At 36.8% G+C, this 16,094-nt stretch overlaps 1 long non-coding RNA gene and 1 pseudogene across 2 annotated transcripts; both read left to right on the forward strand.

Annotated features, from left to right (window-relative positions):
• Window positions 1-563: 563 nt before the first annotated feature.
• On the forward strand, window positions 564-1,602 carry LOC102540743 (trans-1,2-dihydrobenzene-1,2-diol dehydrogenase pseudogene; annotated as a pseudogene).
• A 604-nt stretch (window positions 1,603-2,206) lies between these two features.
• On the forward strand, window positions 2,207-4,201 carry LOC140696423 (uncharacterized). 2 transcript variants are annotated; one of them, XR_012072742.1, is made up of 4 exons: window positions 2,207-2,378; window positions 2,873-2,919; window positions 3,046-3,222; window positions 3,915-4,201. It is a non-coding gene; the product is annotated as an uncharacterized lncRNA (long non-coding RNA). The 2 variants fall into 2 exon arrangements; XR_012072740.1 differs by lacking the exon at window positions 3,915-4,201 and having other exon boundaries at window positions 3,046-3,310.
• Window positions 4,202-16,094: the final 11,893 nt, after the last annotated feature.

Below are 16,094 nucleotides of genomic sequence, written 5' to 3' on the forward strand. Positions count from 1 at the left end.
GAAATTTCAGTTTTACCCTGATGGACATGGGGATCATATACGCATTTGGAAAAAATGACTCTGGAAGAATTTGCAGAGGAAAAAGACAGGATGCAGGTGACCACGTCAGAAGGATATTATAATAATCTATGCCAGGAGGACCTGAAATATAGCCCTTTCAGAAAGAAGAGAGGCATACTGAAAACAATTTAGGAGGTGACAGTTAATCAGTAGCAGAAGGTAAAGAAGAGGGAAGTGTCTAGAAAAACTCCTAGGATACTGGCTTAGAAATGTCAGTTAATAGTGACACCATTTACTGGGAATTTAAGAGGAAATACACAAGAAAGGGAAGAAGATAACACACTAAATTTTAGACATGTTAAGTTTCAAATATTTGTGTAATATCTAAGAGTGTTCACTTAGCTTGCTGTACGAAAAACAGATATGAAACCAAAGGGGACAGAGTCTACTGAACATAAAAACTTGGAAACATCATTTTCACATAGCAGTTGAAATTGTGGGCATTAGGGAGATCACCTAGGAAGAGTCTAGAGAGATGAGGGCAGAGAATGAGACTCCAAGAAATGTCATACATTAAAAAGGGAAAAGCTAATGAAAAAGCAGAGTATGCTGAGGCCAAAGAGGAGTGTGAGAAGACCCCAGAAAAGTAAGTGTTACAGAAGAGGAAACTCAAGAAAGGAAAGTTTAAAAAAAAAAATCATCAATAATGCCCAGTTCAGGGGGCGTACAAGCCCGGAGGCCAATGAGGAACGGCATAGGGGCAATGGGGGCAGAGAAAAGGGCCAAGCCCCCATGACCCCGGGCACCAGGTCTTTTTAACTCCCACCTGGAGAAGATAGGGACCATTGGGGCTCTGGGTTGCAGAGACAGTGCTTCGCTGGGGCATCGTGTCAGTCAGCCTTATCTCCAGCAACTTCACAACAGGGCTGCGGTCTCTGCCTCGCTCTGAGTATCAGGCCATCTGCACCCGCTTCTTTCCTGCCAGAGAGACTCTGAGATCTGTTTTGGCCCAGGGAACTAATTTGAGTGATTCAGGCAGAATTTGGGAAGAATCTCACCAGTGTGCCCTGAACCACAGACTGGGCCCAGGCTGGAGCTGGTTGGTAGACCTTGGCATCTGCTGCCTCCAGTTCATCTCCATGGCCTTTGGTGGGCAGAAGCCGAAGAAGATTTCATCTGTGGGAAGTCACTATGAAACAGGCGTGGACGACATTGTCACTGTGCTACTCCAGTACCTGGGAGGGGTCCATGGCAGCTTCACCTGCAGCATCTCTGTCCTGCTCTCCAATACAGTCTCTGTGAGCGGTACCAAGGGCTTGGCCCAGATCCTCAGCCCCTGCTGGTGCCCAACAAGAGCTGGTGGTGAAGGGGGAGCATAAGGAGTTTCCATTGCCCCCAGCCCCAGGCAAGGAGTTCAGTTTTACAAATGGAATGGGCATGAATTATGAAGCCAAGCATGTTCAGGAAAGCCTACAGAGGGGCCTGAAGGAAAGTCCTGTGATTCCTCTGGCGCAAAGTGAGCTCCTGGCTGACATCCTTGAGGAGGTGAGGAAGGTCACTGGAATCACCTTCCCCCAAGACAAACATTGGTGTATGCCCTGAATGAAGAAAGACATGGTATCTACAGGAAAAAAAAAATTAATAGTAATAATAATAATGCCCAGTTCTATGAGCATCAATTAAGATGAGAAGGAAAGCCAATCATTCACTGATCACCCATATGAAAAGCCAATATTCTAAGTATTTTACACAACTTATCTCACTTATGATTCTCCAAAACCTTGAATTATGCCTTATTTCACTCATCTCACTGTCAGGAAATGGAGATTCAAAAATTTTTTATTTTCCTAATAAGGGTGAGAGAAGGAAATCATACATAATTCTGACTGGCTCTAAAACCCTTGCTCTACCAGTAAAACCAAGATTCCCAGAAGAGTAACACTTTCATGTACTAATGCAAAATGGAAAACGAGGAAGGTAAATTTCGTGGCTTCGACAATAAAGGACTAAAAACCAAAGAAGGCAGTGTTGGCTTGCCATCAACAAGAAGTTAAAAAGGCACAGAGAAACTCTGATTTGTCTATGAAGGGCCCCACAGAGAAAATGTGGCACATAGTTGAATTCACAGAGGAGTCACACAGGAAACATGAGGCTTGGTGGAATCTGGAACCTGGAACCATTCAAGACAGAGTATTGTAGGAGTGCATTAGGTAGATGTGACTGCCAGTTAACCCGCAAGCTGGACCCGAGCAATTGGAGCCTCACCACTGCCTTCCTGTCTTCAGAATGTGCATTCTGCTTGCCTGCCCCACTCCATGAAGCTGCTCCAAGGATAGAGCCTTGAAATAGAAATGTGACGTTGAGACTCTCTGGACTGGGTATGTGACTAAATTCAGTTAAATCCTCTATATGAACTTTTCTAACAGGTGGGTAAGAAAATCTACAGGCATACCTCAAATTATTGCACTTTGCCTTACGGTACTTCACAGATATTGCATTTTTTATAAATTGAAAGTTTGTGGCAACTCTGAGTTGAGCAAGTCTATTAGCACCATTTTTCCAACAGCATTTGCTCACTTCATGTCTCTGTATCACATTTTGGTAATTCTCTCACTATTTCAAGCTTTTTCATCATTATTATATTTGTTTTGGTGATCTGCGATCAATGATTTTAATTTTACTACCAAGATTTATTGAAATCTCAAACGATGGTTAGCATTTTTTAGTAATAATTTTAAATTAAGGTATGTACATTACTTTTTAGACAATGCTATTGTGTACTTAATAGATTACAGAATAGTGTAAACATAACTTTTATATGCTCTAGGAAACCAAAAAACTCATATGACTTGCTTTTTTTTTTTTGCAATAGTCACTTCATTGCAGTGGTCTGGAATGTTTAACCGCAGTATCTTTGAGGTAGGTCTATACTCATTTTGGAGCCCCCAAAGGCAAGCCTCATGAGTAAGTTCCCTTACTATTTAAACCTGTCACTTACCAATCTAAGATGGTCTGCCTTTTTCTTTGTCCTCTCCTTGCCCTCAGAGTATGGGGGCTGGTCTCAGATTACACATGGGAAGCTCAGAGAGGCTGGGAACACAGAGCACTCCTGAAAATGTAGTCCCCAGCCTCAGAAGAAGTGATGATGGTGCTGAGTTGACAACAGACAATCCAGCACAAGTTGTAATAGCAGTATTTATTAGATGATTTTCAAGCACAATGGTAAGCTTAAATTTTTCCCCAATTTCCCACTCCAATTTTTGACTCATTTGAATTTCATTTAGGGGTGTAAGCAAAATTAGGACTTTGTCCTGTGTTAAAGTACAAATTTATAGTTTAATAAAATGTCTGTTAATCTGAATGATCAATGAGATACTTTCTTGAGATGGAGTTTTAAAGAGAAAACAAAAGAACAGAAAACATAAGAACTTTAAGTTCCTGAGAGAGATCAATACCACAAAGTAAGAACAAGGGGAGAGAAGAGAAAAACAAGATATTGAGAGAGATTAGCTACAGTTTTGCCTAAGGGTAGCCTAAATAAAGTGAGGGGAAAATTGTGTTCGGTTACCATGGCAATACAAATAATATAATTTAAAGTTTCCTTATTAAATTGTCATAATAAAGTTATTAGTTAAAAAACAGGTCATTTTACAGAGAAATAAATACTTCATTTTATCTTATAATTAAACTTTTCATCATTGAAGCATAAAAATAAAAAGTTTATCATGACACTCATACTGTAAAAGATAATTATGTCTTTATCAGTCAAACTGAGTTTCACTTTGCTCCTTTTAATAGTTGGTAGGATATTTTTTCCCCTAGTGTTTTATTTAGAAAATTCTCCAATGGTAGGATTGTTTTTGTGGCTCCCTCCTACCAAAAGAAAGCAAACCTGATTTTTTTTTTTCCCTCAGTAAAGTCATTTACCAGCTGTTGATTGGTAGAAATTCAGTCATCTGAGAGGTGACCACAACTGGGAAAACAGAACCTCTTGATGTGCTTGTTAGGAATATAAAAGAATTGCTGCAAGACTGGACTAGAGCACACACGGAAATCAACAAAGTTGGAGTCCCTAATTCCTTTCGGCTAGGTATTAAAAGAGACCCCAGGAGATACAAAAGAAACTGTAATCCCCAAAGAAAATGCTGAGGCAAAATTGCCTGAATGATATGAAAAAGATTTGGTATCTTGGTAAGGGAAAAGAGAGAGGATTAAGATAAATACCTGAGTTTTCAGAACACAATCAGAAGAGCTAGTAATCCCCTGTTGACATATGATGGGGAGCACTGATGTAAAGTGCCTTTCAAGATACTGGCACTATGAACTGAATTCATTGAAGAATATTATTTACCTGTGCTCCATCTGTGAATGTACTACGTAGAAAATAATGATGGAGATCAAAACTTTCAATCTTACTGACAGTACCTAGGGATGATGCTCTAAGATTGTGCTGGCAACTTCATCTTGAAGTTCTGCTTTCAGTTGTTATAAATTTTCTCAAAAAAAATGATACTTCAGTGCTGATATTTTTCAACTGGTCTCTTGGTAGCTATTGTAAGGAAGATTGAGTAAAATCTATTCAACTGTGTAGTGTATTTCATCTAGTAAATATTTATTATTTCCCAGTGTTAATCTATAAACCTGTCATGATATGGCTCCCCATACTGATCAAACTACATTCCTTGAGACCTGGGATTAGATATATTCTATAAGCACAATAAATAGTAAATTAAGAAAATAAAAAATAGAAGAGCAGGCAAGAAATATATAATATAAAATACAATAAAATGTATTAGCCCTATTCACACTCATAGGTAAAACATATTTATTACCTTAGAAGTGTATTTTCATCCCAATTTAATAATTCCACAGCTAGAAGACCCCTAATCCTGCCTAAAGAATATGTTTACTTGGATGATTTTACCTTCCCTAATTGACATCTTACCTAATGTCTAAAATTTCATGATTGAAGTTTTCTCTTTTGAACTAAGACATTAAATTGGTTGTTTAAAATGGTACATTAAGCCTTTTTAGATTTTTCCCCTTTAATGTAAAGCATTTATCTGATGCCTTTCTCAGTACAGAATTCAAAGTGGCAAGAGTGTGACCTCAGGAGCTGTGGAAGTTACCTTTTCCCTCTCTTTCCAAATTTCCCAGGGCCAATTCTGCTCCAAAATCCCAGGGAGAAAAGTCCAGGGAAACTATAACTAATCTGAGCATCAACCCAAAAAGCAGGCAAGTTTCTGAGGGGTAGAGCATAGCTTAAGGGAAACCAAAAAAGATTCAATCAGTTCAATTAGTTCATACAATGGTTTAATGAAGAGGCAAAGATTAGAACAAAAAGAGTCTGAGCAAGTTCATCTATCATCCCTTTCAGAGTCCCCTGAAATAACAGAATGTATACATAATACATATATATATAATATAGTGGAGCACTATATTCTATACTGTATACATACACTAGTTCTAGAAAACATAGTGTAGTATTAATACATTATAGTACTAGAAAATAATAGTGATACTGACAGATCAAATATTTGGGGGATCCCAGGGAGATAAATTGACAGAAATAGGAAAACAAAGACAATCCACCGCCAAATGAATGCAGGACAAAACTACACAAAGGCAGGAGCAATTTCAGAGATACACAAATCTCTGAAGCAGTCATTATAAAGAGAAGGGGCCCTGAAGTAAATAAAGGGCTTCATAACACTGCAGCTAAACCAAAGGACTCTGTATTCTCCTCTTTCCCCTTGCTGAGCTAGAATCAGCAATGGCTTTAGCAGAAACAGAAGTCTGTCTAGAGAGAGCATCCAGAGATAGAAAGTAGTTCTTAATACTGGCTACAGGTAAGATCCACCTGGAGAATGTTTTAAAGTCCTTATGTCCAGGCCTTACCTTCCGTAAATAATTAAATCATAATCTTTTGGTGGGGAGGGGAGGGAACCCAGACTTCACTAGTTTTAAAACTCCACAGGTGAATCCAATACATAGTCAAGGCTGTGAACCACCATCCTAAAATAAACAGTGGGGCTAGAGAAGGAAGTAGAAAAGAGCCTAAAGAACTTCTAAAACTCTACAAGGAGTACAGAAAAAAAACTTTTTAAAGATTCATATCAAATACTGTCTGTCTAAAGTAGAGACTTTGACAGGAAGATTCAGAGTTGATTCAGGTGAGATAGGCTGGGACCTGGGACCTGGGACTCATTGCTGCAGTGCTTGCACCTGGAAAAACGTCTCCTCAAGCAACAAAATACAAGGAAACTATAAGGGGCTAAAAATAACTGCACGTGTATGCAGTTGGGGCAAATTATAAGCAATAAGATGCAAAAAGAGCAAAACCCAACTGCCACTTCTGAGGTTTCAGGAGCAAAAGTAGGGTACTGCCAATGATGCCTGCACACAGCACCACCAAGGGGGTAGGCAGACCACATAAACTACCCCTCCAGTCTGACCCACGGGTCCACCCCTACCCTCACCCCATTCAAGTGACCAGCTCACCCCCACCTCAGGAAGCGAGCAAGGGAACGGGTTACTTTTTTTCGCTCACTCATGCTGCAGCAGGAGTCCCAGCAAAGCCTTGCCTGAACTTCTTGTCTGGCCCCTCATCAATTTCTATTGATTAAAGAGTCCAAGAACCTGGGTCGATAACATAGGGACCAGACTGGCAAGGTGACTGCTTCTAGCAGATAGCCTCTCTCAGTAGGTAGAGGTCACAGGCATAAGCCTTGTAACTAAGAATGTCCTGAGGTGCACACTGGCTCAGTAATTGAATCTGCTAGTGTGAGTACCTTTACAGAGCTGGACCACAAAAGAAAGAAAACACAAAATATGCAAACAACACAAATGAAAAGAAACTGGCTGTGGTAATATCAGGACCAGTCTAAGCACAACTTAAGGCAAAAGACAAAACATTAACAGGGATTAAAAAATATATCCCTAGCACTTACATAATAATAAAAGGAGAAATTCAAGAAGATAAACAATCATCAGTATGATATATCTAAACATATGTTATATCTAAACATATGTTATACCTATACATTTAGTCTGGATGTATATATAAAGTGAACTAGACTCAAATACAAGAAGAATTTTAAAAGCTCTCAGTCATTTGGGGGCAAAGATATCACAAAAAAAGAAAATTACAGGTGAATATCACTTATGAACATAGATGCAAAAATCCTCAACAAAAATACTAGCAAGCCAACTCCAAGAATATATTAAAAGGATCATACACCATGATCAAGTGGGATTTATCCCAGGGATGCAAGGATTTTTCAATATCTGGCAAATCAATCAATTTGATGTGATACATCAAATAAACAAATTGAAGGATAAAACCATATGATCATTGCAATAGATGCAGAAAAAGCTTTCGATAAAATTCAACATCCATTCAGGATAATACCTCTCCAGAAAGTGGATATAGATGGAGCATACCTCAACATAATAAAGGCCATATATGACAAACCCATAGCTAACATCATACTCAATGGTGAAAAGCTGAAAGCATTTCATATAAGATCAGGAACAAGGCAAGGATGCTCACTCTCGCCACTTTTATTCAACATTGTTTTGGAAGTCCTAGTCACAGCAATCAGAGAAGAAAAACAAATAAAAGGAATCCAAATTGGAAAAGAAGAAAAACTGTCACTGTTTGCAGAAGACATAATACTATACACAGAAAATCCTAAAGATGCTACCAGAAAACTACTAGAGCTCCTCAATGAATTCAGTAAAGTTGCAGGACAGAAAATTAATATACACAAATCTGTTACATTTCTATACACTAACAATGAAATATCAGAAAGAGAAATTAAGGAAACAACCCCATTTACCATCGCATCAAAAAGAAAAAATACCTAGAAATAAACTTACCTAAGGAGGCAAAAGACCTGTACTCCAAAAACTATAAGATGCTGATGAAAGAAACTATAGATGACACAAACAGATGGAAAGATATATCACGTTTTTGGATTGGAAGAATCAATGCTGTTAAAATGACCATACTACCCAAGGCAATCTACAGATTCAATGCAATCCCTATCAAATTGCCAATAACATTTTTCACAGAACTGGAACAGAAAAATTTTTCATTTGTATGGAGAAACAAAAGACCCCAAATAGCCAAAACAATCTTGAGAAAAAAAGAACAGAGCTGGGGGAGTCACACTCCCTAACTTCAGACCACACTACAAAGCTACAGTAATCAAAATTATGCTACTGGCACAAAAGCAGACACATAGATCAATGGAACAGGATAGAAAGTCCAGAAATAAACCCACAAACTTATGACCAATTAATCTATGACAAAGGAGGCAAGAATATACAATGGACAGAAGGCAGTCTCTTACATAAGTGGTGCTGGTAAAACTGGACAGCTACCTGTAAAAGAATGAAATTAGAACATTCTCTAACACTATATATAAAAAATAAACTCAAAATGGAGTAAAGACCTAAATGTAACAGATCAGATACTATAAAACTCCTAGAGAAAATATAAGCAGAATAGTCTGACATAAATTTCAGCAATACTTTTTTCAAACCAGCTCCTAGAGTAATAGAAATAAAAGCAAAAATAAACAAATAGGGCTTAATGAAACTTAAAAGCTTTTGCACATCCAAGGAAACCATAAACAAAACAAAAAGACAACCTACAGAATGGGAGGAAATATTTGCAAATGACACAACCAACAAGGGACTAATTTTCAAAATATACAAATAGCTTATACAGCTTAATATCAAAAAAACAAACAACCCATCAGAAAATGGGCAGAAGACCTAAACAGATACTTCTACAAAAGTCTACAAATAATAAATACTAGAGAATTTGTAGAGAAAAAGGAACCCTCCTACACCCTTGGTGGGAATGTAAATCGGTACAGCCACTATGGAGGACAGTATGGAGGTTCCTTGAAAAACTAAAAATAGACTTAGCACATGATCCAGCAATCCCGTTCTTGGGCATATATCCAGAGAAAACTATAATTAAAAAAAACACATGTATCCCAATGTTTATAGCAGCACTATTTACAATAGCCATGGAAACAACCAAAATATCCATCAACAGATGACTGGAGAAAGAAGATGTGGTATGTGTGTGTGTGTGTGTGTGCACGTGTGTGTGTGTGTAATGGAATATTACTCAGCCATAAAAAGAATAAATTAATGCCATTTGCAGCAACACGGATGGACCTCGAGATTAACATATTAAGTGAAATAAAGTCAGACAGAAAAGACAAATATCATATAATATCACTTATATGTGGAATCTTAAGAAAAATTATACAACTTTTATTTACAAACCAAAAACAGAAAACCAAACTCTGGTTACCAAAGGGGAAAGGGCAGGGAAGGATAAATAAGGGATTGGAGATTAACAGACACACATTACTATATATAAAGTAGATAAACAACAAGGACCTACTGTATAGCACAGGGAATTATAATCAATTTCTTGTAATAACATATAATAGAAAAGAATCTGAAAAGAAAAAAATATATATACATGTATATGTATAACTGAATCACTCTGCTGTACATCTGGAACTAACACTGTAAATCAAGTACATTTCATTAAAAAAAATTTTTTAATGGGTAGAAGACCTAAATACACATTTCTCTAAAGGAGACATACAAGTGGCCAACACACACATGAAAAGATGCTCAATATCACTAATTAATAGAGAAATGCAAATCAAAACTACAATCAGATATCACCTCACACCAGTCAGAATGGCCATCATCAAAAAGTCTACAAAAAATAAATGCTGGAGAGGGTGCAGAGACCTACCTGTCCGGCAGCCGCCAAACAAAAGCCTCATATGTAAGTCCCCTTGCTTATTAAATCTGCCACTACCAATCTGAAGTGGTCTGCCTCTTTCTTCATTCTCTCCCTACCCTCTGCATTTAGAGGACATTTCAGGTTACATCCAGGAAGCTCCTGAAGAGCAGTTTTCTTTATAAAAATCTCTTTTTAAAAAATACAGATGTTCCCTGACTTATGACGGACTGACTCACAGTTTTTCAACTTCACAATGATACCAAAGCAATACACATGCAGCAGAAACTGATTTTGAACTTTGATTTTTCCCCAAGCTAGTAATAGGTGGTGTGATACTCCCTCCTGATGCTGGGCAGAGACAAGAGAACCAGGCTCCCAGTCAGTCACACAACCACAAGGGCAAACAACCGATACTCTTACAACCATTCTGCACCCAAACCATAAATTACATAAGATACTCTACACATTACTATAAAATAGGCTTCATGTTAGATGGTTTTGCCCAAGTGTAGAGTAATATAAGTGTTCTGAGTATGTTTAAGGTAGGATGAGCTAAGATATGATCTTTGATAGGTTGAAATAAATGTTATTTTAAATTATTTTCAATACTTTTGTGTGTCTACTTTGACTAATAGAAAAATTTAACTTATATTTACAAAGGTTTTTACTTTTGAAAGTGTTTTACATTTATTAACTCACTCTTAATGATTTTTGGCAAATCACAAAATGTAAAACTAGATGGAAACTTGTCCCTTGTATTAGTGAAATAGGCTAATTTCTTTAATAACAACCTCAAGTTTTCAGTGGCTCAACCCAATAAAAATTTATTTTTTACTCAGACAATAGTCAAATGTGGGACAGCAAAAGGAGTTCTACTTCATGCAGTCATTAAGGGCCCCAGGACTGGCCTGTCATGGGAATCTTCCCTTGTACAGTACCTTATAGTTTTCTTTCAGTAGACAGATAAAGAAAGAGACACTTGTCTGTTGGAAATTTTATGGTCCAGGACTGGAAGTTATATATATACTTATATCAAATTTCATTGGTCATCATTCAGTCACAACTGTACCTCTAAATGCAAAGGAGGCTGTGTGTAGGAAAAAGGAATCTCTTTGTTAAACAACTATCCAGTTTATGCCCCAGGAATTCTGCAATCTGTATGTTTTATTTTAAATAGAAGGCTTTTGGGGTCCAGGGAAATAAAAGTCACATAGTCAGTGAAAGTCAGCCTGGGACCAGAATTTACATGATCTGACTGCCATGTGAGTTCTCTTGACTTTCTATCAAATGGCAACAATTAGCTCTCACGTCTATTCTGTTTTCATCATTGCTTATCTGCCCTTTAATTGAATTCATTTTAAATTCAAATACTAAAATAGATTCAAAGATGAAAAAATTAAGCTGTTGATAAATTAGACAATTGAAAATTATTTCAAAGTCAAGTTTATTAGGGGTTCAGATGAATACCATGTAAACTATAAGTTCTTAAACATGTAAAGTGTTTTAAACTATCTCCCTTAAATAAAACACGATAGATGAATTGTATTTAACTGTATGTGCAAAGATAACTCAGTTGTGAAAAACTTCACCCTTGGCGCTAACTCTTGTATGCCTCGGCTACACATTTTCTTATTTCCTCATGAACATCAGACTTTCTTAATTAAATATATCTATATCATCTATACCTTGTGACTACAATTCAACAATTAAAATCTTAGAATTAAAAGAAGTATCATTTATTTCATAGCACGCAGAGTTGTTCATCTTCCCAAGTAACTGGAGAAAAGGGGCTCCCCACAGTTCATATGCTGTTTATGAAGGTAATATTGTGTAATTCATCACTAGATAAAACAGGACAGGCAAGTTCAAAGAAAGCAATGGCATTTTAACTTTTGAGCCTGATGAAGCATATACAACATGAAAACATTCTGTCTGTTACTATTTCATGGTATTGGAGCATGAACTCTCTCTCACCTCAGGCCCAAGTTAACTTTACTATTAATAACTTCAGTATTATCCTTGAACTGTTTTAGTTCCTCTTCCCCTAGCATCTATATAAATTAATCTACTTTACATTTTCTTATACTACATTTCCTTAAATATTTACCATTATTTACCATGATTTTCTTGCCTTTTGCAACTCATTTTCCAATTTTTAGACCTCATAACACGATAGATATGGTATATGCTCTGCTTAAGGAGGACTAGGCCCTCTGTTACACTGAAAACTTGTCTCAACCTCATTAAATAGATTTCTACCTCAAATGAAGTTAAAGCTCATAATTCAAAGACAAATTATCCACGCTGTGCTCAAAATTTATCATCTACACAGTGTGCTTATTCACAACTCAGACAATCCAGATAAGTAACTAAAGATGAAGTAACCCTCATCTGCAGGAAGTTATGATTTGATAGAAAAATCTCACCCAAATCCACCCTCCTGGAGAATCTGACAAGGATTTGTAATGTGAAATCTCACATCTCCTCATTATTTCCCATTATTTGGAGCCCAACCCAGTATATGTGGTTTTGTTTCACCAACACCTTATACATCAAAAGGGACATAAATAGTTGAAATGACCTTGAATTCAAGAGAAGTCTAGAAACATAAATTATAAGACAAAGACTATTTAGAAAACTCGGAAGTAATATCATAATTGTAAAAATGTATAGTTAGGTTCAAGTTCAAATAACATTTTAGAGATAAGTAGGTTTAATCATCCAAGGAAGAACTGTTTTGTACGAAAACAAAACCAAAGGACAAGGACACTAGAGTAAAATAGACAGGTCAATTTAATGCTTACTGATGTTTGTAAGATAAATAGCTTGGGCTTTGTTTGTTTGTTTTGCACAGTTAAGATTACAGAAGCATAACACTGTTTCAAGGATTTGGAAGTAAACCAACCAGGATTAGAGAGTACTGCACAGTTATCAAACAAGGTAGCCTAGGACCCTCTTCCTACAGTATACTGATGTGACAGTAGTAGTATAATAAACTAGATGCCCAAGCCTAATAATGTATAAAACAAGCAGCACTTTGAGGACTATCCAGGAAGTGGCATGTATTGATCCAAGGGTAGAAATGGGGGGAAATTTTGTGGAGATAAAGGAAGGAACAATGAAGGGCAGGGTGGGGAAGCGGTGGATTTGTATCTATAAGGGTATGCAAAGCCAGGCATGCTCCTTTAGAACATCTCAGGGCTGCAGAACTTTCGGTGCCACCACTGACCCAGTAGCCAGCCAGTGTGAATGAATCAGTGTCATCTGACTTCCTGTTGCTTCCTCTCTTCCTCTGTTCCTCTGCCTATAGGCACCTCTTGAAATTTGTCAACTAAGAATCAGAGGGAGCAACTCTCTGAGGAGTTGGGAATTGGATTGGCTTTGTAGAAATCCTGACAGTCAACTAACTTTTCTTGTGTCTCTTATAGATGCCAAAGAAAGGTGAGATTGCTGAGATTAAGACAAGGAGACAGGGCAGTCAATAAAGAGAATAAGGATAGGACACAGAGTCATAATGACATTGAGTGTTAGCTAAGAATTAGAGTAGACATTGGGAGAAAGTAATAGCCAGCAGAACCTTCACCAGGAAAACTGTAAATTGGATAAATTGTAAATTAGTTTATCTCAAATATTATGCATGATTATTATGCTATTAATTATAGTCAAGTAAAAATCAGGAAAACAATCAAACTTTCAGTGTCTGAATTAACAGTAAGTACATGCACTGGGAGTCTGGAGAGCTGCTTTTCCACCAAGAATTTGTCACCAAATAGCTAAGTTATCTCAAGAAAAATAGTCATTCTGGATCTCAATTTAAGTCCTTATCTTGAAATTTATTTTTTATTAGAGTATGTCTTCTAACATGAAAATTCTATAACTACACTAAAATTAAGTGCATCAAACTTTCAGCAGCAAAAGAAATTCAGGGTTAAGTTCAAAAGACCTCAATTGTTAGCCCTTGACTTTGGCTATGACACTAGGCACTCTGATATCACAAACCATTATGGCATTATATACTGCATTTTTTTTTGGCCTTCCTTTCCCATGTTTCTTCCTTCTCAATTGTTTTCTTGCCAAGGTGTCCAACATCACACATTGATTTAACACTTGCAGTCACTGAAGATGGATGTACTGATCAGCATATGGATTGCTAGGTAGCCTATGAATCTTTTTTGAATCTGGTATGAATCCCAGATTTTTGGAAATGGCAGAGGGCCGAAAGTCGAACATATTACAAGCTATAGAATACAGAAAAGGTGATCTTTTCTCAGAGATTAAAAGGAGAAAACCCACATATCTTAGACAGCAATTTCAGGAAGTTATATGTATTCCTACATCAAATAATTTTACATGTTTGCCCTTTTCCATGCAGACAAACACACACACATCACTCACGTTCACACTCACCCACAGACTTCTGCCTATTCTAGATTCTCTGGCAAATCCAAGCACAATCTTCCCTCCAGAATCTTTTCAATCTGAGGACAGACAAAAACATTATGTGGAGGAAAAAGCCTAAAAAGGCAATTAACAAAAAGAAATTTTTAATCCCCATGCAACCTCTTATAGGTTCCTCAGAAATAAATCCATATGAATACACTCAATAATTCTAGAAAACAGCATTCATCCCCACCCTTAATTTTCCTACCCTTTAGTAATAAGGCTCTGAAGGTGAAGGAAAAGTTTAAACCACAACTTAAAATAAAAAGACAGATAAATGAAAGAGCAAGATCTAGTAGACCAATTTCTTATGCCTCTGCTGTCAGGTACAACAACACCTTCACTCTCCTGAAAGTATACAGAAAGAATTTCCATTAAAAACACACGAAAAAGGAACTAAAGGTCAGAAGACAAAAGTGATTTCAGTCCCTATACTTGGAGCAGCTTGTTCAATAGATGACCACGTCTTTTATTATAACCGTACAAAACTGCTCAGATCAATGCATATTCAAGTACAACATGGCTAAGGTACTGACTTCCAAAACATCTTGTTTGGAGAATAAACAGGTAATATCGAAATGGAAACAAGTTACATGACTATATTTCTGGATCCTCTGTTTTAGAAAATTTCAGAGAATCAAACATTCTGGCCGAAGGATTGTGACTGATTTCTTTCTATTTCTTCCAAAGCAAATTTCCCTTGCTCCAACCCTGATCCCACTGGGGTGAGATCCTTCAGTGATGCTTAAATATACACCTTTATATATATAACACACACACAACCAAATGCAAAGCTTCAGAACAAATATTTACTCAAATGAATACCTTTAGTTATTCTCTACCCAGGAATTTATTTCTCAGTAAAAAACTGAATTTATATATACATATATATCTTTATCTATGTCTATATCTATATCTACATCTGTATCTGTATCTATATATCTTATATGTCTATGGGGAGCTGGATGTTCCACAAAGATAGTGAGCCAGACGTTGGCCTTCCAACAAATTAGGTACTTATCAAGCATAATATAAACTCAACTGGACTTCTGCTAGTAATGACGGAATAAAATACCACCAGACTAACTCACACAGAGAAGAAAATATATATAAAATCTGAATATAACACAGAAATAGCTACCTGAAGATATTTGTGTATTTATCATCCCCAATGTAAGGTGGTAAGCTTCTTGACGGCATAATATTTAATCATCTTCTTATAATCTGAATTAATTTATTTATTAGTGTTTACCCCATAGCTGTTATGCAATATATATCTGTTGAGCTGAAAGCTCTGTGCTCAGTAAATACAAGAGTGATTAATTGTAACTGATATTAGCAGAGCTACAGAAATGCCCATTCTCTATTCAGACCCCATACACTGATGATGATGTACAGGTTCACTTCAAGACACACAGGTCTGCAGGCGGGGTCTGACACCTTACACTGGTCAAAAGCATAACAGAAGCATGTTTTTCAGAATTTTCCCTTTCATCACAAATACGGCAGCACTTAGTACAAAGAGGGCTATCTTCTTACAGTGTTTAGCATTCTTCCTGGCTAACCTTCCTGGATTTGAGAGGGAATAAGGAAAATGTTCCCAGCATAGACAAAAAAAAAAAAAAAAAAAAAAAACCCTGAAAATTATCCTAGAATCATCTCAATTCTTAAGAACAATGAAATTCTGATGAATAGAAGAAATTAAAGATTCACATATCCTCTTATCCTTTATTTATCCTCTTATTATCCTCTTAGGGCCAAGTACAAGACAGCAGGTCAGATAAATTGTAGCAATTGTAGATAAATTTCCTAGGTCAGTCTACCAAAGCAATAGAAATAAAAGCAAAAATAAACAAATAGGACCTAA

Source organism: Vicugna pacos, chromosome 5, assembly GCF_048564905.1.
Source record: "Vicugna pacos chromosome 5, VicPac4, whole genome shotgun sequence".
Lineage (NCBI taxonomy): Eukaryota > Metazoa > Chordata > Mammalia > Artiodactyla > Camelidae > Vicugna > Vicugna pacos.